Genomic DNA, 24,340 nt, shown 5'->3' on the forward strand with positions numbered 1-24,340 from the left:
TTTTTCTCTTTTTAACAAGGACATTGGCAAACAACCCTATATAACAAAAATGATGTGGCACTTGGTGAAAGCATACCCAGAGAAGCGCGGGAACCTATATTTCCCCTAGGAGCCTCAGCCTAGTACTTGCTAATTTAGTGTTACAGCAACTTTGTAGAGCATTATTATCATAGGCAACGAGAATCAGCTCTGTGTGAGTGTGTGTGTGTTTTAAGGAACATGTTGACAGTACAGAAGTTAAATGTTGTGTTCCTTCCCTTCTCATACCCATCTCAAACCCAGTACTCATTTATGCAGGTAAATGTAAAATCATAACTACTTCGTTTTAGCTCTCAGGGTAGTTGTGTTTGGGCCTTGGAAAAACACTGTGTATCTATCTGTTTATCATTCTATGTACCTATTATCTATCTATCTATCTCTCTATCTACCTATCATCTATCATCTATCTATCTATCCATACATAGATGTAAAATTTTAACATAAGTCACTCTTTTTTCACTTACGTTATAATTGTATCATTTTATGATATATGTGAAGTTGGTTATATTAAATACGAGGATTAAATATGAGACTTTCAGGATGGTAAAGGGAACATTACAAAAAAAAAAAAAATTTGGGTCCAGTAAGATTAAATGCTGCTAAGGTATATTACTTACACATTGAAGAGGGGTCAGAAGGTCTCTAAATTATAATTCAGAATTTCAAATATAATTCTAATGAGAAAAGTAGACGAGCAGAGGAAGATGATTTAATAAACGATGATGTGAAAACTGTTAATCATTTGGAAACAACACATTTAGATTCCTAATGCAAACCTTACATCAAATAAATTCCACATGAAATTGATTGCCTGTAAACTCAGAAATAATCAAGTATGCTAAAGAGTAAAAATATTTTTAAAATGACATAATGTTTGGGGTGCCCGGTTGGTTCAGTTTGGTTAAGCGTTTGGCACACGTGACTTCGGCTCAGGTCATGACATCACCGTTCAGGAGATGGAACCTCATATTCGGCTTCACGCTAACAGCATGGAGCCTACTTGGGATTTTGTCTCCCTCTCTCTCTGTTCCTCCCCCACTCATGCTCCCATGCCCATGCTCTCTCTCGCTCTCTCTCTCTCTCTCAAAATAAATAAACTTTTAAAAAAGGACAAAACTTAACATACTACAGAAACTCTAAAAGAGAACTCTTGACTATACAAAGTTTAAAGCTGGGGGAAAGAAACCACCTTAAACAAAGCTGAAAGATACAATGGGAAGTGATAAGGCTTTTGGGATTAGATGAGGAGGGAGTGGGTAGAGGGCTTAGGATCAATAATGGCAAGTCAGGAAAAGGTTTGTTCTTACATCCTGGTGTTAAGTACATTGGTACAACGTTTCTAAAATGTAGTGGGCCATATACGTTAAAGAATACTAAAATCTAACACATTTCACCTGGCAATTCCACATTGAGGGATGTGCGTCAAGTAAAGAGTTGAGTAAGTGCATATTGCACACACGTACACACACACACACACACACACACACACACACACACACCCCACACATGTATACCACACATATATCAAACAAATGACATTCTTTACAGCCTTGTTGGTTTTGGTGACACATTAGAAGCAACCTAATTTGAGCAGCTAAGGATTTGCTGAGTAAAATTGTTGAAGTTATTTTAGGAAAACTGTTGATAGGCTAGAAGAAAAGCTTGAAATCTCAGAAAAGAAAAGGAAGAGGAGGAAGGAGGGGGGAAGGATGAGAAGAAGGAAAAGAAACCCTCTTTCAAGGCCATCGGGAGTCTAGAGAACCCTCTGGAAAGAGGACTGACAGGTTTCATTTATGGGTATAATGGAAATTGAGAAAAAAAATGTAGGCAAAATCTAACAATAGTTTCCTAATCTGGAAAATGGAAAAAAAAAAAAACAAACAAACAATGAAAATAAATGCCAAGAATTGCATGGTTAGTCATAATTTAATCTATGACCCGTTTGGCATTTACATTATGTCTTCACCTTTATATGTAGTTCTTTGATGAGGCTTATCCAATAAATATCAGTCTGCATTTCTATTTTAATCAGGGTACATTTCTAGAAATGAATAATCAGCTCAAAGAACAGTGATTTTTATAAGGCTTTTGAACAATAGAAGGAGATTCTCTTTACCACAAATATGTACCGACAGGCTTTCCTTAGGATTAAGACAGGTATTAAGATTTTTCTAAATTGCGCATATTTGACATTCAAAGCAGATCTAAGTTATTCTCTAAGTTTTTATATATTAAAAAAATCAAATAAATGCAGATGACTCTTGGTATAATCCAGAGAAGGCACATCCTTCCAATTTCTACCAAATCCAATCATTCTTCTTTTTCCTCCTCTCCTTTTCTTTCTATTTTGGAGGCAACAGCCTTAAATCTGGGGGGCAACTAAGACATAGGGGAAAATTAGTTTCAAACTATGTAGTTTTGACAGAGGTTTTACTCTTATTCCGGTATTGCTAGGGCTCAATGATGCTTTATTGAATCTTACATTTTTCTTTATATCGCTGAGAAATAAAATGTTTCAGATGGACTGTAAGTGCAGTTTTACGAAGAAAAGAAACTATATGAAATGGACACTTTTGTTCTCAACATATCTGTTACTGGTGTTATTTTCAGTCATAAATCTGTTTGCTCTACACAAGAACAAGTTGTTTTTGCTGCCTTAAGAATAGAGTCAATATAGTTACCGGGGAGTGTGCGGCGTTCCGTACTTCCTGCACATCATGAACTAAATTGTCAATGGAGTAATTCCTAAGAAGCTTTGTTATTAGTCCCCATGCGAGAAGCAGAACGAACAGCTTGATTTTTAAAGCCCAGACTGTAGTGCTGGCAGTTACTGAAATCGCATTTTTCTATATAAATGTAAAACGTTACAGTAAAAGTTATTGCAGAGAATAAGTACAGACCCCCACCATCCTATTTTCGCTGAAGGGGGGCCCTGACTCTAACAGCACCTCGAGAGACACCTGTCTCCCCTCCTCCATACTGACTCCCAGAGATTTCCCTTCACTTCTTGTACTGGAAGGAGCGTTGAACGCTGAGGGCAGGTGATACGTGTAAAAAAAAAAAAAAAAAAAAAAAAAAAAGGCCAAGCCCTTTAGTTTTCAAGGTAATAGATTTGTGTGTTCCACATCCTGCATCCTGTACCCTTCCAAGTAGGATTTAGTCAAACTCTTTCAGATATTTGTAATTTTCTTTCAGAGTTCCTCACCAGGTTGATCACGTCCATAAAAAAGTATGGCACTTTTCCATCAACCATGGGGTGACCATATTTTCCTTCCGTCAACTGCAGATGTCAATGGATTTATTGAGTCAGCTCGAATCCCCTAACGCGGCCCTTTTATTTTTACGTAAATATTTAGTTTTTAAAGTTCCGAACCACGTTGGATACTTGTCCTTAATCTGTATAAAATCTCGGCAGCGATTCAAAATAATTTAACTTACCTTTGTGTTACTCTGTTCCACAGAAATAGTAGGGATAAAAATGAGATTCTCAGTGTTATCTTTTATGACTTCTCATCTGTTAATTTAATGTACTTATTTTAATTTTTTATTTATTATTAATTGGGTCATTCTTTGAGTGCCATGTTGAACATCAACATGAAGCCAGTTCTGTGGGATCATCGAATCATTTCTATCCCACCAAGCATTGTATTCAAGGCATTGTCAATGCGAAATTTTGCATGTGTCTAACATTTAAAAATGAAGGAGGGGAGGGAAAGAACATACATAAAATATTATTGTTGTAAAAATATTGCGGTACTATAAGCAGGAGTTTTTCGCTTTGCGAAAAGAATATTATGAGAAGCAATAGATTTCTGTAGGGCTGAAGGCAAGGCAACCTTGGTTTTGTTGGAATTGAATTTTGACAAAACAGTGAATGTGATCATCCTTACGCTGTGCGCTACAGGAAAACCCTGCCATGACCAAGTTCAGTATCTACTAATGCCAAATGTTCCTGACAAATGATCTTAGTCTTTTGAATAAATCCTTGATTTACCATTCCAGGCCTTTCTTTTTCCCCACCCAGTACTTCTGGTTTATAATTCCAAGACGCTACTTACCATTTCTCAAACGCACAATGCATTTTTATGCCACCATGCTCTAATTGGCACACGAGTTAGACAGGAGGAATCATCCAAGCACCAGGAAAAGGGGAATAAAATTGCCCTGGGAGATTAAACTGTAAAATCAACATGTAAAGAAGAAAATTCAATTTAGAGAGACTGAAAGCCTCCAGGGTCAGCAGGATTTAACTCTAAAGGATTAAATATATTAACATATCTAAAGAAAGAATAAAAGAACTCAGAGGAACTGTGAGAGAATCTGAGTAAGCCTGGACTTTGGGGAGGGGTGGGGATGAGCTCACAGAGTGTCAGAAAAGGATAATCAAGAGAGATGACTGTTCATCTATCAAACAAAAAATCTATAGAAACTACATATGAGTGTATATATGTTTACACTCATATACACACTCACATTCATACACATATTTATCTCTATCCCTGTATGTATCTGCCCGTCATCTCTCTCTGTCTCCATCCTTTTATTTTTAAGTTCGTTTATCTATTTAGAGAGAGAGTGTGTGTGCACCTGTGCACGTGTGTGCCCTAGTGGGTGGTGAGGGGCAGAGTGATAGAGATAGAGATGATAGAGAGAGAGAGAGAGACAGAGAGAGAGAGAGAGAGAGAGGGAACCCCCAGCAGGCTCCACACTGCCAGTGCAGAGCCCATCACAGGGCTCGAACCCATGAACCATGAGATCATGACCTGAGCCAAAACCAAGAGCAGGATACTTAACAGACCGAGTTTCCATCTATCTGTCCTCATATACATACATACACATATGGTTGCTAGCTATTCTCTCTAAATTTAGACTATCTGCCATTCTAATAAGTGGAATAGAGGAGGTTGTATTTAAATTTTAAAATGCATATGCAATATTCTATTTCTAGTTCATATTTAAAAATGAACATATCTACCTCAAAGCATCTTTTTTTCCTAAATATCTTCACTTATTCATGCATGCATGCATCCATTCATTAAAATATATTTCTTGAATAGGATGTCTTCTCATTATTAAATATTAAAGGAAGACTATTTTTTTTTTCACCAGACTATATATAGTCTATTTCACTACTGAATTCATGCACGACTCAAAACACTAAGATTTTTTCAAGTCCTTGCTTTCATGAAAGAAGTCTATATAGACTTCTGAAATTATTTTGGCAAATGTAAAATTAATAAGCAGCACGGTATTTTGCAAAATGTTTGCCGCTTACTTTCGTAATACTACACTGTAATGTACGTGTATACAAAAAGACTTTTTAAATGATAAAATAGAATTTTATGTATTCAGTTCTGTGTTTTTTTCAGTTTTGTTTTCCATAAAAGCTTTCGTTTTCCTGGACTGAGATTATAAATATATATGATTTGAGAGTGTGCGCGCGCGCGCGTGTGTGTGTGTCTGTATTATATATACCTGCAAGCCATTTGATATTTGCCGGATAGAGTTTCACTAATTTAGATCAATATCCCTGAAATCTTTGGGAGTGAGAGTGTTGAATTTATTTTACTTATTTATCTGTTTGTTTGTTGATTTATTTATTTGTTTATATATTTTTGAGAGTGTTGACTTTATTGAGGCTAGTGCTCTGGGGAAGCAGAGATCAGAAGCCCCTCCCCCCAGCTCCTGTGTTCCCAAGAAAGCACAAAGGAATGCCTTCCCCTGTGTGATATAAGCCCCACTTCCCCCCTTCCTTAATGACTCCCTTGTTCTGTACACGGACATCCTGTCCTTTTTGAGAAGTTCCTGGTTAACAAAATGTCTCCGTATTGCGATGGCTTGAGTAGAATCACAGACCTAGGGCTGAGGAAGTTCATTTTATGGACGTCGAAGTTGGCGAATTCATCAGGGAACTCTCTTGCCTTCTCTCCCAGTATGCATTACCCTCAGAGCCATGGCAAGTGCTAATCCCTTTGTGGGATCCCCTTCCCACATGTCCTCCCTGGCAATCTACTCAGATTTCACAAGTTTCAGCCAAAAATGTCACCTTTTTATGAACGCTTTTCTGACCCATTACGTTATTATTTGATTCTCTTTTAAATTATAAGTCCTATCACAATTTGTTATAATTCTTTGCTTATTTGTGTCCCTCACGGTTCACATTTCTGGGTACCTGACAGACACACTAGGTAATCAGTAAATGTTTATTGACTGCTCAGTGTTGAATGAACGATGCATGAATAATGAAAAGATGCATTAGGAATAGTTCTCCCTACTTGCAACGGTCTTTCCTTTACTTCTATAAATCTGACAAAGGCATATTAATCTATATACAGTGATAGTAACCTCATTTGGGATCAGCTCAAAATCACCCCTCTTACACTGTATTTTACCCCCCTTTTTAATGACGGTCACCCCTGCTGTAATTCCCCTACCCGTGACTGGGAAGGTAGAGAATTAGTAATTCGGGGTACTGAACTGAGACATTTCTTTGAAGAACGGAATCACTTCCTATGCCTATTGGTTTATGTCATACTGCCCAACCATGACCAAAGTATGCCATTTTCCAGAGTAGTTGTGTATCTTAGAGCGAATTCTTTTTCTGACTCCACCACAAGTCACTGCAATATTTTATGGATGTCCCAAGGAGCCTAACATCCCAGACGGTAATTTATCTGTGGGAGAAATTTGGGTAAATATTTGCAATTTAAACACTGAAATTTTTATAATACGGAGACACAGCCATTATGCAAGTTGTAAATGTAAGACTCTGAGAAACATTGCTGGCATTGATTGGCAAGATTATGTCTTGTAGTTATAGAGAAATGCATGGTATGGAGCCCATGTGAAATCACGAAATCCATGGTTTCAGCTAGCTTAGGCCATGCAGATTTCAAATTGTTTTCACACCTGGTTAAAATGTTATTTTTTGATTTTTTTAAATGCCTAATTTAAAAGCTCAACAGCAATTTGGCCTATAAAATAGCACTGTTATTATAACATTGTGATGAGATAAGATTAAATGAATCAGAAATGATACATTAATTCCATATTACAATATGCATGGGCTTAAACATTAGGAGGGTGAATGGTCTTGGTATGTAATCAAGGATTTGCGATTTCCAAACATTTAAAAAATAGCTGGTGTTTGCCAGGAAACCTAGCTGTTGCTAGGCTCACTAATCTCGATTCATGAAAGTATTCTAATGGTGCAGGGCACAAAGCTAGTCTTAAGCTGCCCCGGTTAATATGCCCACGGGACACTGCACAGAACTTACTGGAGCCAGCCAATGGCTATATTGAAAAGTGGAAGAATTTTCATTTTAGTGATACCCAGTATACATCTCAAACACCCAGCCCATGGCAGCCCACAGCTCCCATTTTTAAATTCCTTCCGTCCAGCCCTACTTCATGCTCGAGTTTCGAGGTCGGTGACAAATCTCATTCCTATTCAGACTTGCTTCTCAAATTTGTTTGGGTTGCTGTGATAAACACTAAAATCATCTAACTGATTGAAATGTGGAAAAATCTATCTATTTTTAATTTCAAGTAATATCATTATATTATTATTTTTGCTAGGTTTTTCTAGTGATAGAGTGCCGAATTAATAATCAGCCAGCAATTTTAATTATGGGCCTTGTGGCTTCGGAGATGGGCGGGATGAAGAGTGGATAGGACTTTTGCTAAAGAGTTGTTCTCTGTTCTTTCTGTGGCTATTCTTTTGGCTCTGGTTTTCATGCAAAAGCTGGGAAAACATTGTTTTTGAGAAGGTTGACTTTGAAACGAATTTTTTCCCATGCATTTGTCAATATTATTAAAACAAATGCATAAAAATCATATTGAAACAAAAATGATAACTTGTGAATCATATAATTTTAATAAATGCTTTATATTTATAATGCTTTCAGTTATATCATGTTTAATATCTCTCGAGTTAAGCATCTGTTTTGGAAATCTGCTAATTTTTGACAACTGATCCCCTTCCTTTAAAAAAATTTGTTTTTAGTTTATTTATGTATTTTGAGAGAGAGAGGGTAAGGAGAAGAGAGAGAGGAGAGAGAGAATTCCAAGCAGGCTCTGCGTGCAGTCAGCACAAAGCCTGATGTGGGGCTCAAACCCATGAACCATGAGATCATGACCTGAGCTGAAATCAAGAGTCAGATGCTAAACCGACTGAGCCCCCCAGGGGCCTCTTTCTTTTGAGCATTACCCTTTCCAGCCCCACATGATTCTGAGGACAGGCATTCAACCTGACTTTGGCCAGCCTGTGGATGGGTGTGTGACTCAGGGAAACTGAAGTAACCATCTTTCCAAGGAAGCTAAGAGTTTAGGAATGGCTAAAGCTGGGGCCTTCAGGGCTCATTCCGGAGTTTATTTTTACCCTCACCCTCACCTCCAGATCAGATCTGTTCTCTGTGAGGGAGGAGACCTGCGTGAAATAAAACTGGCAAGATCTGAAAGCTCAGGAAGGTAAGAGGTCAATTTGTCACATGAAGGTGGATAATATAATTCTTTTGTATCTTAGGACTCAGGTAATGCACCTGTCATGATCATAGCTTTAGGGAACTGGATAGAAAAGGTTAAGACATTGATATGTGATGACTTCTTTCCACTTTCAGTAAGTTCCTATAAGAAAATGAGCTGTAGCCCAAATAGGCCATCAGGAATAAGAGAAGAAAGAGAACACACCCAGGTTTTCAGAAACACTTTCTGCTGGTGGTAGCAATCAATAAGTCTAAAAATCATAATAATATGCCTTGCAATTTTAGAAAATTATGTCACGTTCCTGGCCCTCAGTAGAGATATAGAGGCAACAATCACAAGAGACAAAAGCTTTCAATGTAGGCAGAGACAGGAAAAAAAACAGAAATGCCTGTTCACACAACTATTCTGGGTACTTCCTGCTCGACAAAGGCTAAAATTGTGCTGGGAAAAAAAAGTCAATTTCTGGTGGTTTAAAACAGCCTCCTTGCCATATCCCTGTTTCAGAGGCAGAGGGCAAGGAGGAAGCATATGAACCAGGAGAAGCTAAATGATAAAGTTTGTAGGTAAGTAACACATTCTGCAAATGTTTGGTGCCTACGTCATGTGTCATGAATGGAGAAGATATCTGACTTTGCCAGTTGGCCCTTTTTTTTTTCAATCAGCAGTCAAGGAAGGTTTTAGGGAAATTTCCCTTATGTCATATAAGCCTAGCAGATAGCTGTCTACCCATCAAAGTGATCTTCTAGTTCCCCTGGCCTCCTTAGGTATATCCGTGGAAGACTGATACATGTTTTCTCTCCAAGCACAGACTTGAGGACAGCAAGTTAACTGATAAAGAAACTCACTTCTCCGTGAGGGCCAAAATCCTTGGTATATCTGTGCAACAGGGTACGGTCTGAACAATGCACGTATGATATTCCTTCTCTCTATGGGAGTATTTTCTATTACATGTTTGCTATTTATAATTGCTTTGTTTAATATATTTTCATTGTTTCCACTCAGCATCCCTTTTGTAAGTTGTATGGTTAGTCTTTTGGGTGTAAGTAGCTGATTCATGAAGAATTGCATTTGGTTGCGAAACAATGCCATTTATTCAGAACAAGGACAATACCATTTTTGTTTTTCAAGTTAGGGCTATCAGATCACCCGTGTTGGCATCCACCAGTTTGCAAACAAAGTTTATATACATCTTCAAATTGTGATTCGACATGATCTCAAAATGGCCAAATAAGACCCTTCCCGATAAAAGCATCCTGATTCAGCATTGTCTGCTGTTTGTCCTGAATCGGTGAATCTTCATACTGATTTGCATTCTGTTTTGTTTCCACCATCTGGAGCCACTACTTTTGCTAAATATCGAAAACATGAAATTTAAAATTATAAAATATAAACCTAAACAATTTGTTATACGATTTTTTTAATGTTTATTTATTTTTTGAGAGATATACACAGCGTGTAAGTTGGGGAGGGGCAGAGAAGGAGGGAGACACAGAATCTATAGCAGGTCCCAGGCTGTGAGCTTTCAGCCCGGAGCCAGACGCAGGGCTCGAACCCACGAACCATGAGATCATGACCTGAGCCAAAGTGGGACGCTCAACTGACTAAGCCACCCAGGCACCCCTGTTATAAGATTGAACAGACATAAGTTACTGTCAAACTACTCCAAAAATTAACAGAGACGTCCAATTTCTGTACGTTTCACTGCAAATGGTTAACAGAAAGCTGGCAGGTCGCATGGTGAATAGCAGGTTTTATGACATGGGGGTCCGCTACCTCTGAGCACTGTCCTTACTTAGCTTGAGATCCACAGTGGCAAACAGATTGACTGGCATGCAGTGAATCTCTAATAACTATTTGGTTAACTTCTAATAAATGAATGATTGAATATATAAGAAAGCTCATTAAATTAATCTGTCAGAAAATTCCTAATTGCCTCTTCCAATATCTATTTTCCTTTTTCTTTTAATGAGACCCCTACATTTAATTTGATTTAATTTTATTTTCAATTAGAAAAGTTTCAGCCTTGTAAGATTAAAAGCCTCAAGTAACAGAGACTGAATAATATGAAACTTCAGTTTTTTGGTTTGTTTGTTGTTGTTTTTTTTTAATTTTCCCCAGGAAAAGAATCAGGAAGTAGCAACCCAGGTCTGCTATGGGTTCTCCATGATCAATTACCAGAGACTCCATTCACAAAGGGTCCCCTACTCTGCCAAAGCCGACATTGTCACTCCCATCATCTTCATCCAGAATGCTGCTGGAAAGCCCATCTGTATCTCCGCATTCCAAGAAGTGACTAGAAGAAGGACTTAGCCAGGGTGTTTGCACTCTTTCTCTGGAAGCTGTATTCAAATTCCACAACACACTTGCTCTACCTCTGACAAGGAACGTCTTCATGTGTCTACACAAATGTCTCAGAGAAGCCATGAAAGACGCATCTGTTAGCTGAGCCGCCGTGCACCCAGCTAAACTGTAAAGTGCTTTCTCATAAATAACAAATACCAGGAGTATGATATTTTGTAAAAGAATCAACAGATGAAAATGCAAGTTAAAGAGGGAACTCTGTTTTTGATCTCAACTCTGAGTGATTTTAGACAAACTGCATTGCCTCTCATTCCTTCATTTCAGATATGGAACTGACATCAGGGAATATTTTCTGCTGCTCTTTCCAGCACGTTCCATATTTTTTTCTGTCTGTGTATCTCTAATTTATCAGCATTTTCCTTCACTTAATCTCCCTCGTTCCTCAAAAGAAACAAGTATTTCCATTTTGGGGGTTGAAAGTGAAAATTCAGGAACTTAAGTCAGGCATCTAGAGTGAGGTGGAGTTGAGCTTGTACTCTCTTATTCTTGGATTCCATAAAATTGTGTTCTATATAGAGAAATAGTATCAACAAAATCATCTCAAACAGGTGCTCCATGTTGAATGTCTACTTACCTATTAGTTCAACAGAGTTGCATTAAGTTGATTTCCTATAGGCAGTGAAATAGAATATAGACATTTTATATTGGAGTCTTTGACCAAAATTCAGGTTCAAAGGTGTTGAGGAACAAGCAAGTATTAACAAAAAATGTATTTTGTAAAATGTTGATTCGTACCTAGCTTCTGGCTTTTAAATGTACATTTCAGAGAAGTGGTAAAGTACACTCAAAAAATGTGTACTCTACGTTTTTAAAAATAAGAGTATTACAGTCTGTTGCAGTAATGTAGGTTACAGAGAGTTGAGGATACTTTTATGGTGTGAGTTTTGCTGTTTTGGACTATATTATACCCTTTGTGTTTACATAAAGCAATGCTTTATGGCAGTCACTAGGCCATTACTTTTTAAGTTCAGATAATACTGTTTCATAGTTTATTTGGGAAGGAAAGGGGCTGGGCTTTAAATAATTACAGTTTGGTTGCATACAGTTTTTGATAACTAAGTATTAGATTCATTTCAGTTGGGAATTTATGTTTCTCGTATGTTCCAACTGAAATTATTATCTTAATAAATCTCGGTCCTCCATGAGAGACTCAGTCTAAACAACATTCATATACAAATTGCATGCGTGAAATCAAATACTGAGTAACAATCGTCTCTACTTCATAAAATGTGCCTAAATTTTAAGTTGAATGCTAATAAGTGGTTTTTTTTAAATTTTTTTTAACATTTTTTTTTTTTTTGAGACAGAGAGAGACAGAGGATGGAGCATGAACAGGGGAGGGTCAGAGAGAGAGGGAGACACAGAATCTGAAACAGGCTCCAGGCTCTGAGCGGTCAGCACAGAGCCTGACGCGGGGCTCGAACTCACGGACCGTGAGATCATGACCTGAGCCGAAGTCAGACGCTTAACTGACTGAGCCACCCAGGTGCCCCTATCAGTGTTCATTCTACTTGCTTTCTTAGTGCAGTGTTCATGATAATTTGTTGTAATAGAATGCAAGAGTTTCAGCTAAACATGTCCCTCTCAGTTTTCCATTCAGCTTTCTGACCTTTCTTACCAACATTATGGTTGTTTTTTTTTCATTAACCAGGATCTTAAAGTAAGATATATGTGTATTAATTATTATGTTTTCCCTAGGAAAATCCATCCCAGCCTCATGAATGTGTATGTGGTAGAATAAAAATCAAAATTTTAATGCTTCTCCCCAGGCAGGAGTTGAGAGTCTATTTTTGTCCACCTTAATTGAGGTAGCTCAAGGTCACCCATGTATAGAGGTACATACCCATCTGAATAAATAAATCCTAGTATATAAAATACGCTTTTGAGTAGATGAATGAATGGCTAAAAGTGAACTCATAAGTGTATTCAACAAACAGATTAGACACAAAACCTCACTTAATACCCAATGTTGACTTTCTCGAAGAACGTCACTAAGGTCCACATGATTGCTTTCGCCCTCCCTGCGAGTTCTGTCTTCCTCTTTATCCTTTTGATCATTACTTTCTATTGGACTAAGGAGCATTGAAATCCACTCAATCCATTCTCTTCAGAGAAACCACTTCGGTCTCCTGGTCTTACTTTACTCTCCAAACTGATAATATGCATTTTCCCTTAAAATTGTTATTTTCTTATTTTCAAAACCCTCAATGGATCCATGGTCTGCAAAACTAATGACTGCGTTTCTTATTAGCTCTAAATGGGTCTTTAGGATCTGGCTCCTGCCTTTCTTTGTGAGCTCACTTTTTGCCCAAAACGCAAAGTTTTCACACCAGATGAATTACTTGCAGTTTTTTGAAAACACCGTGCTCTCTTATGCCTACGTGTTATGATCTAGATAATCCCGATTGCCTTTCACATGCTGACTCCCCAGTGAACTTGTAGTAATCCATCTATCAAGTTTCAGTTCCACAATCACCACCTCCGTAGTTCCCAGTTCCCTAATTTCTGTTGAGCAAACTGCACCCTTAATTGCGCATCGAGTTATGGCCATAAGTCTGTCTGTCTGCCACTGGCAATGAGTTTACCCAGTGTCCAGCACATTGTAGATGATCACGAAGTGTTTTTGAGTGGATAAATTATTGCCATACCAATATGGTAGCATCAAAGTTAAAAAAAAAAAAAAAAACCTACGAAGACTAAAACAATGGTTTCAGTGGTTGAAAAATAGTGGCTACTTTGTAATAACAATAGATAACTATTTTCTGGCCGTCTATGTCATAAGACAAGTTGAAGATTACTTTGCTAAAGGCTCAGTGATAGTTGATGATAATTTTCTGAAGTGTCAAGTATTTAGGGTGTTACAGATTTTTTGCGGCAAACCAAATTTTCCTTTTAAAATGCCAAATGACTTTTGAATGTTGAATTCTGAACCTGATAAATTATTAAGAAACACTGCCCAGTTTTCATACTTATTTCTTAGTATATGTACATATAGAAAAAGGAGTTAGGGCCCCAACGTTGGTTGCTAGACCAGCATTAGCTTTGGAGAACTGGGTCTGAGTACAACTTGTGTCTCTCACTCCTACTTGCCATGGACCCATGTGCATGGTTTTTCACTTCTGTGATTCTTACTTTTATATTTTTATTGCCTATTTTTTTTTTACCAAGATAGCATATGGACATCCTTTTTTGTAAGGTAACAGGTAGTAAAGTAATTATGGTAATTGGAAATAATCAGCAGCGTGCTGTGACCTTCCTCTTTCCTAAGACTTGCACGATCACCGTGCTGACAGCAATGAAGTCATTTGGGAACTTTCAGCGTATTCAGATGAGGCTCCTCCCAATGTCCACATGGTGTGAACTTGCAATTGGTGTTGAGAGAACAAGGTGGCCATAGTGGTTTTGGTCTTCAGCATGGGGGGTGTCTTTAATTCCACCCCCTACCCTTTGCTCCCAATAGTGTTGACCCTCTCCATTTCATCAGAAAGGACTCTTCTGGCTTCTGTGGAGGTATGAACATCTGCCTGCCCAGAGTGGCCACGATGACCCAATAGTCCTTAATGAAGACTTCTGGCAAACTGACCTCTTTTACTGTCACTTCTAGACTCTTTTTTGCTTATTTGTTTGGTGGCCTATTTATGAGTCTTGGACCTTGTCTTCTTCCCCTTGATGCATGATCAGTCACTTCACCTCTGTATGCTCTCTGCCTAGATTGTAGGTTACATTAAATGTATCTTTGTCATGAATATGGGAATCAGATTGATTTGCATCTTGTTTGCAGTTGAGATGATATTTTCAGGAGCATAAGGGTCAAGATATACTTTATTGTGCCATCTTGCAATTTAAAATTGACCTTACAATTTTATTTTTCTTTTAAAATGTTTATTTAGTTTTGAGAGAGAGAGAGGGAGTGCAAGGCAGAGAAGGAGAGAGAGAATCCCAAGCAGGCTCCACGCCATCCACGCAGAGACTGACATGGGGCTCAAACTTACAAATCTGGGTAAGGTCACAGATCGTGACCTGAACCGAAATCAAGACTCAGACGTTTTACTGACTGAGCCGCCTACAAGCCCCTGGCCTTATCATTTTCAACATGAGAATCATAATGCCTACCTCATAGGATCGCTGGGAAGATTTGGAGACAAGAAACTACAAAGCTCCTGAAACTTCTAAAGTTTGAGATTTGTTTCATTCCCAAGACCGCTAATAATAATAGTTTTCCTGGACAAAATTGCCTAAGTGTGTAAGAACACCTGCCAGCTCAGAAGAGGTGTGACAAATTTGTTTTCTTCCCTTTTAATTTGGCTGATGATTTTACACAGAAGTGCAATTACAACTTTATATAATTTCATTGTCTATATTTTAATTATCTAAGTTAAATGGAATGCATTCAAGTTTTAATTCTGTTTGCAGAATCAATATTCAATCACAACGTTTATTGCCGGTTTGAATAAGCATTTGAACAAATGAAAGGAAATGATGTCTACATAACTTGGTAATATTTTAAAGCTTTCAGAGAATTAATGATATTTAAGGGTATCTCACTGTTTACATCACACTCAATTATATTTAAAGCTAGAACAGGAAGAATAGAATTCTAGTATATTAAACAGAAGAAAGGGGAAATACTTCCTAAGCCATCAAATATCCACAATTTATTAAAGAAAATATTTAAAACTTTTAAACTTGGCATTCTCCACAAAAGGCTGAGGTATTTCAACTTTCATATCTGGGAGCTATCAGAAATTAACTCGTCTATTATGACAACTTAAACTAATTAGAGCAGATGGCAAAGTTTTATTTCTTTTTATTTTTTTCCCTGCCACGACTGAGTAATGACCGAACTTCCGTGCACAACGACAGCGGTGAATTTAATGCGCCCTGAAGATGTTCAGGAATATAAAATAATTACAAAATCAGCTCATCATACATTGAAACATAGGTGTGTAAATCATAGCGTGTGACGGGCGAAAGGCGAAAGGACCTCGGCCATAGGGGAAAGCCGAGGTCCAAAGGAGTTACAGCTGCCTGGGAAAACAACAGCAGCAGTAGTAGCAAAGTAGTTTAAAATGAACTTGAAAGCACGTCGATGGCAGAGCGGAGTGTTTAAGGGAAAAAAACAAATGCGCGGTGACGGACGAGCCCTCGCTGTTTCTATTTGTTTTTCCATCTGCTGAAGCTCCTGTCCTCATACATGTGCACAACACACAAATCGAGGGAATCGGAGACGTCACACTCTTCTGGTTTTGAATTCCATATTATGGTCAAGTGTCTCTCTTGGAAGTTCAGTGAGAGGACCGCGAGAAGAAGAGTGATGGTTTTCTGGGGTGAGGGGCAAAGGGAGGCTGGGTGCCACAGCCAGTGCCCTAGGTTTTTCTCCTTGGGTGGCCAGGACCTGAAACATACTATGGGATAGTCTGGACCTTGTGCATGGCAAACTGGCCGTTTCTAAACGTCTGCATTTGTGTTGGCGCACGTCTCAACCGATTCCATACAGTATCCAGTTGAATAGAGAACGCAGAAATTTCTCCAGAGGGAAAATGACATTTTTAAATGGTTCTCTGGTTTTCGTATTTTAAAAATGGAATTAGGGGATTAAGTTACAGAGGCCATTTATAAGTTATAAATGCAGTGGGTGTAGCACTATTCTTTGGCCTAATCGTGCTACCAGGTTTTACATAGAAATAGTTTTGCGGCTTGCATGTAGAAGGTGATTTAAATGCCATTAACAGGGACGCCTGGGGGGCTCAGCTGGTTGAGTGTCCGACTTCAGCTCAGGTCTCCATCTCTCGCAGTTCGTGGGTTCAAGCCCCGCATCCCGGTCTGTGCTGAAAGCTCAGAGCCTGGAGCCTGCTTCAGATTCTGTGGCTCCCTCTCTCTGCCTTTCCCCTGCTCATGCTCTCTCTCTCTCTCTCTCTCTCTCTCTCAAAAATAAACATTAAAAACTATTTTAAAAAAATGTTTAAATACCATTAACAATGGTGAGGTTTAGAATCGTAATCAGGTAAAACACAGATTAATCCAATTGGATTAGTTTAAATCACTTAGATTTTGAATCACTAATTAGTGAAATGATTTTCAAAGTGTTTAAGAGATATTTAATAAAACTGAAAGATATTCATGGTTACTTCAACAAAATTATATAAAACATTTGATCGGATTCCTGATAACTGAATGCAGCCACACAGAGATCTTATCAGAAGATGCAGAAATAAAGAATACCCAGCTGTTTGAAGAATACACATAGCCCAAAATTTCTAGCTCCATCCAAGACACTGAAAACCTTATATGTAATTTCCAAATGTCTTCCTGCAAATTCTTCTCTGTATTTGACTCTTACAGCACATCTCGTTTTAGACGCTCAGTTTTTATGGGAAATACTTGGTCTGTATTTAGAATTCATTAAATTTACTTTGGAAAAGTAGATTCATCTGCCCCACTTATTCCAAACGTGTAAAAGTTTTCAAATAACCGAATTGAGCATTAATTTTAAATTTAAATTTTTATTAGCGTTAAATAAAATTTAAAATTCCGGTGCTCATTTATACTAGCCACATTTCTAATTCTCAGTGGTGTAGCTAACGGTGACTATATTAGACAGAAGAGTAATCTAGGTTATCTCTTTCAAACATCTATTTTTAAATCCAGAAGAAGAAAGAGCAAGGAGGTTTTGGCAATATTGAGTTTCTAAAATTAGTATTTTCAAAGTCGTTTTTCAGGCTAGATAAATCAAGACGCACATGAATTTGGACATTATTAGTTGGTTAAGATCGTATGTGGAGCTTTATCATACAGTCTTCGGTTGATGGGAGGGGGCTGAAATTTATCTGAAGTTATTTGGATCAATACAGCATGCACAAAATAAAGTAAAAAGAACGGTTTTGTATTAATGCAAAAGTAAATCTCAGTAAAGTAAGAGAAGAAGCAATTCTAACATGGAAGTGATATAAAAAGCAAAGCCCAGTGTAGATTTTAGAAATAGGTCAATATAAGCAGAACCCGTGAGAAATGATCTTATGGGGGATATGTTCACTCCTCCTGCAAGGACCCTCTACCTTTTGTAGAGAGAAGTCTCTACAAGAATTCTCAGTACTCTGCGGAGAATTTTTTTTTTTTTAAGCCATGTTGTTTGACTCACAGTAAGCCTGTCTGCCAGAGATCAAGTGCCATGACACCATTTATGAAAGAAGAAAGGAGAACTAACAGGTCAGCACTTTGTCAGGTGCATTCTCTGGTCTCAGACTTCGGCGCCTCTGCTTAGGACACAAGGAAAAGTTGGGGGGAAGGTTTCCTCATAGGGCTGTCACATTCCTGGGTCAGGCAGACTTACTCCCCATCATACATTAATCGGGTTTTTAAGCTCAGAGTTCTACCCTTCACGCAATCCACGATGGGTAAAGGTGTTGCTTGGGCCTCTTTGAATTACCCCCTGGGAACGGGAGCTCAGAGAAGTGCAGCAGAAATGCTGATTCTCGGCTCCGGTGATTGCTGTGAAGAACTGATTATGCTTCAGCTCTGACTCAGGAGTCTTCTGGGTTCTGAGCACTCGTGGAAACGTGGCGGCGTCAACTGTTGGGTTCCAATAGGACGAAATCGCCGACTCTTCCTGACTCGATGAAGTGTCCATGGACCATGGTTGTCAATGGTTTGCCCAGCGACCCTTTTGTTTTGTGCAAATGCTTTCTTTTGTGCTTTATTCAAGGGGACACAAAGTTTTATATTCAAAGGGAAACTATGGTAGGTTTAAATCGGAATAATCTGTTTAAAATTAGGTCATAATTTGCACTTTCCATTTGCATGTAAGTTTTAAATTTGTCAAATAGCGAGAGTTTTAAGTACTTTTTTTGTTTAATCATAGTTCAACAATTCCAAATTACACTGCTACGTACCCTGATAGCATTCACTGTGGTGAAATAAGATAGTCTAACCTATATAAATACCCTATTAGAATGAGTTATACCACTATGAGATATCAGGTTTTGGAGACTAGGTTATTAAGGAAGAAATGGAATGTCATTTTTGGTCTAAGATTATGCTACACAAAGTGTGACCCACCTCATTTTCTAATCAGATTTTGTAAAGTGTTTATCACTATAAAGTGTCAATGAAACTTAATATTTGGAGGAAAATAATGTGTAGTCAGTTGTGAAATATTTTCTTTTATCAATTTATGATGACAGTTCCAAGTTCTAAAATATACTTCCTTTGTGTACTCAAAATAATTTCCTTTCCACCTTTCAGTCATGGTGGATACGCTTAATATGAATGTAAATAAAAAATGTATAAGTAAAATGCTTTCATTCAATGTTAGCTTTATACATTTCATTTTCTTGAGCTGGAGTAGAGAAAAAAAATGTAAAGCATTAACTCATGGGAACATTTTTGCCCACAGTCTTGTCTTTTATTTACTCATCTATTAAACAAACATTATTGAGTTCTTACAATAGACACAAATTGGAGCGACTACCCAGCTCTCAGCAATTTCTCCAAAGCCTCTAACAGTGTTCCTTTTTCTTTTCCTCAGTAATGCCTGGTTGTTGCAAAGACACAACGACCCAAATTGGAACTATCATAAATATTCTTCTCCACAACACAGATTCTGAAAGTGACTGGTGCTACTCAGGTTTCTGATTTCCCTGAGGCTTACATTGTTTGGTTCTTCTTTAAATTATGTAAGCCTCCCCAATACCCATCCACTAGAGTCCATAACCACAGTTTTGCTCACGTGAGAATTTGTTTATGTTGCCTGTCATTAAAAAGATAACATTTATGATGTTCTAGGCAATGGGTATGTTAAAAAATGAGAAAGAGAGTCATTATGATAAAGGATCATGCAATTCAGTGGAGGCAAGGAAATCATCAGTTGCAAAAACATGAGATAATTAATTACGGAGGCAAGAATAAATCTTGGGTTCCATGGGAGACCTCTGACAAACTTTTAAGCCAGGCCCTATTTAACAGGTTACAAGGGTGCAAGGGGAACTAAATTCTTCTACTTTTCTTCATTTCTCACATCATTAAGCATGATGAAATTGACCTGGAATGTCGCTCCATTTTAAATTGCATATCTAATCTCTCACCACTCTTGGATGCCTCTAACATCACAGAGTTACCCCGAGGGAGCCGACACCCACTTAGGACTTCGTGTACTATAGAGAAGTGACTTTCAATTCTGTCAATCCCACCCCTCCCCTTTTAAATAAACAACAACAAAAATTAATATCCAGAAAAAGGGAAAAAGGATTACAGATAACATAACTTATCTTTTTAGAAATGTTTAAAACAAAATCAATAAGGCTTTGTCATATAAAGGAGGAACTAGGCCAAGTAATTTAGAATACAGTTAACACATATTTTCATGTGAACATACTCGTGACTGCCTTGGAACATAATAATTAGATGTTTACGAATCTATGGATAATCAAGGTGAATATGGCTGCTAAAAATACAGAATACAACTCAAATAGTATAAGCAGCTTTCCACTGATAATGTGATTTTCCAAGGTGTGCGTGTGCTTAGTAAAAGATCCAAATAAAGCAAAACTTTCCTTCAGTTTACATGATACATTTGAGCCTTGAACAATGTGGGGGTTGCGGGGGGGGGCAACCCCCTGTGCAGTAGAAATTCCCGTTTCACTGTTGTCTCTCTGGGAACTTAACTGCTAATAGCCTACCATTGACCAGAAGCCTTACCAAAAACATAAACAGTTGATTAGCACGTGTTTTGTATTTCATACATATTATTTACTTTATTCTTACAGTAAAGTAAACCAGAGGGGGGAAAATGATATTTAGAAAATATAAGGAAGAACAATTACATTGGTAGTACTTAACTGTATTCATTGAAAAAGAAAAAAAAAATCCTGGTAGTTATATTCCTGAAAAACAAAGTATTTATTAAAATAATTCAAAAAGACTTTGGTTTCTCTGTAAAATAGTGTTAGAGTCTAGGCCCAAATGACTTAACCAGATTTTTAGCCAACAAAAATGTCTACTAGAACTTTAGAAAGACGGGAAGTACACAGGACAATTATATGTGCACAACTGTCACTTTTCTTACAGAATATTTAGTTTCCCTTGACTACACCCAGGAAACCACAGCAACCACCAAAATTCTTATGACAAATACAATTATCTCCACGAACTTCCACAGTATTCTGCAGGAAACACTCCCACCTCTACTGAGGACCACGGTCACAGAGTAGACAGTGAGTATATGCTGTGAGCTGTTATACAAATAACATTAGCCCATACATTAGACCACAGGCAAAATTTCAGCAAGTTTCCCAAATTTTGTATTATTAAGACCCGTAATTATTGACCACGATTCAACGGAATTGGAAAATAACAGGAAGTAACATTTAGACCTTTTAAAAAAGCATATTTCTATCCCATTGAGATGGAGAAGAAACAGAAACTTTAAACATAATTTGAATCAAATGACAACACTATGTATATACATAAAGATAGGCCAGTACGTAAAAGGGAGTTATGTTAAGTAAATATATAATGTAAAAATTTCTAAATTAACGAAGAAAGTTTTCAGCTCGGGAAGCTAGAACAAAAAAAAAAAAATAGAGACAATAAAAAGTAAACACCAAGATCAAAGAAAGAATAAGAAATATAGAAGTTCAAAAATCCATCACCAACAAATTTGAACGGATGAATACAATCTAAAAGGTCGATTGAAAAGTCTACTAAATTAGGAACTGCAACGAGTGCAGTATCACATAGAGAGGGACAGAGAACAGTAACAGGGACACGGAGAGAAGGTGACCGACCCAACTTTCAAATTATGGGAATTCCAGGGGCAGTTTGCGCTGCTCGCGGCAAGACGGGGCCAAATGACGCAGGGACCCAAGAGGGGCTCTTCTCCTTCCTAGTCCAAGGATTCTTCCAGGCAGCGATGCCAAAGCAGTAGAAAAGGTGACAGACTAGATGTGCAACTATTGGTTTATCTGTACCTTCTTCCATGAAATCAGTGGAAGAAAAAGTGTATTACCACTCTACATATCCAAAAAATATATATATTCACAGAGTCTGTAAATGACACCTATGACTTGATTTGTTGTCTATGGTTAAAATAAAATAAAAAATAAAAAAGATAAAATAAAACCTTTTAAATGTGTCCTCACATACCTGCCATCAAGGGGCACGATCTCTAAAGACTATTGGGATTGGGGCCATTTTCCTCGTTATGGTGCCATTTTCATTGCTATAAGGTGTGAATTGTTGCCAGAGTGCATACGTTTCCACTTTATTTTTATTTTTAGGATTGAGAAATAGCTCTTTTATTTTTTTAAATTTTTATTATTATTGTTATTATTTTTAATTCTCAAGTTATATCACATACAGGGTGATCTTGGTTTCAGGAGTAGAATCCAGGGATCCATCACTGATATGTAACATGCAGGTGTTCATCCCAACAAGTGCCCTCCTTAATGCCCATCCATCCTCGGCCTCAGCAACTTCTTACTTGACATGGCTCAGAAGGCAAGGGAAATAAAAGCAGAAATGAACTACTGGGACCTCAATAGTTGCTACCGTCTATCGTATCTCATCAAGATACACAGCTTCTGCACAGCAAACGTTTCCACCTTAGGTAAGAACTCAGCTCAGCTCGGCTGAACTCCCACTGATTCTGCCCCTTCTCCGTGTTGTGGCCTGAAGAATATAAACCATTCCTCAACTTTGTCGAGTTATTTGCTGTTTTGTTTCACTGGATAAGGTATCAGAGATCTGTACACTCTTGTCAGTTTACGGGATTACATCACTTATATCTATAAAGTATCCCTGCAGGTTTCCCACATTGTGTGATTGTGCAATGACTGAGGGTCTCCTCACATCCAGATTTCTAGTTATGTTGCCAGAAAATACCTTGAGTTTCTGTTTGTGGCTGAAAATACCCTAATTAATAGAATCGTTAAACATAAATAGGAATAGGATTTGGCAAGAGAATAAAATAATACTTTCCAGGTATATACACATCTAAGTAATAGAAAGATCCTAAAAACCCTCTTCCTGAAACGGCTTGGGAATTAGTCTTTATCCTCAGGGAAGAGATTTTTTTTTCAGCTAAAATGTTAGTGTCTTAAATATTGCCACGGCAAAGTTTTGGTCGGTCAAAATCTGCCATGGGTTTTTTGTGATTAATACAAAAGGAACAGACCTTCCTTGCCTGATTTAGTGATAAATGCCAATAGGTTTTGTAGATACTTTAAAATATGGAATATTCAAACCAGGATAAATCCTCCTGTATCGAGATTGGAAGGAAGGGTGGAGCGGCATGAAAGCAACACTTGCACACACCCAGCCTAACCCTGCATAATGATGGCGGTGAATATAAAATGGAGACATGATTATATATTAGTTATAAGGAATTCAAGTATGTTAGACAAGACAGGCCGTTAAAACAATTGATGCTTCCCAGTGGGTTCCAGGCTTTAAAGCTGCTCTATCAGTATTGACATACACACGAGGCAGGAACAGATTTAGATCTTAGGAGATCTGAGACTTCTCTCATTTCATATTGTTTGCAATTTGGAAGGACCTCTTAGAGAAATGAATAAAAATTATAAATCCAAAATGAGGTGAGAGATCGAATATTTAAATGGAAAAAACAGCTGGCAAGCATCACCAACATAACAAAATCTAGAAGGAAAGAAAAGCAGAATATTTTGACTATTTAGTTGTCTGCCTTAGTAGTATGTCTTTATTTATTTATTTATTTTTTTTTTTAAATTTTTTTTTAACGTTTTTTATTTATTTTTGAGACAGAGAGAGACAGAGCATGAACGGGGGAGGGGCAGAGAGAGAGGGAGACACAGAATCGGAAGCAGGCTCCAGGCTCTGAGCCGTCAGCCCAGAGCCTGACGCGGGGCTCGAACTCACGGACCGCGAGATCGTGACCTGAGCTGAAGTCGGACGCTTAACCGACTGAGCCACCCAGGCGCCCCAGTAGTATGTCTTTAAAGTCCTGGTGTGATTAGTGTTCCTGAAGAACTATACAAAAATATCTGAAATTAGGGAATACCCAAGAGTAATTGAAACACATTTTAAATCTCCATGTACACTGAGCTACCCCATTTCGTAATCAAATTACTCTTATCCAGTATTGATTTATTACTTAATATGTGTAGGTGCTCAGTACTTGTCCCTTAACTCTATTCGCTGAGCTGGTAGCAATTTGGGTGCAGTTTTGTCTACAACTGCCAGATTTCATTAGGAAAAAATGCATCAGATATTCTCGGCATGATTTGGTAGGCTGGCATACATAAAACATAAGGCACTCCTGAACTATGCACTGGTGCTATGAGATTGTGCCCCCAAAACATGGGGATTCTCATCAATTCCATTCCAAGCAATTACTGTCAAAAAAGGAATAAAATGTATGGTCCTTCTATAATCATATATGAGATATATATATAATATATGTATATATAATATATATATATTA

The 24,340-nt window shown here is 37.8% G+C and overlaps 1 long non-coding RNA gene across 1 annotated transcript; it reads left to right on the forward strand.

Moving 5' to 3' along the window:
- Positions 1-21,048: 21,048 nt before the first annotated feature.
- LOC122231089 lies at positions 21,049-22,577 on the forward strand. The gene is made up of 2 exons (XR_006208223.1): positions 21,049-21,092; positions 22,257-22,577. It is a non-coding gene; the product is annotated as an uncharacterized LOC122231089 (long non-coding RNA).
- Positions 22,578-24,340: the final 1,763 nt, after the last annotated feature.

Source organism: Panthera tigris, chromosome A1 (assembly GCF_018350195.1).
Source record: "Panthera tigris isolate Pti1 chromosome A1, P.tigris_Pti1_mat1.1, whole genome shotgun sequence".
In the NCBI taxonomy this organism is placed as follows: Eukaryota; Metazoa; Chordata; class Mammalia; order Carnivora; family Felidae; genus Panthera; species Panthera tigris.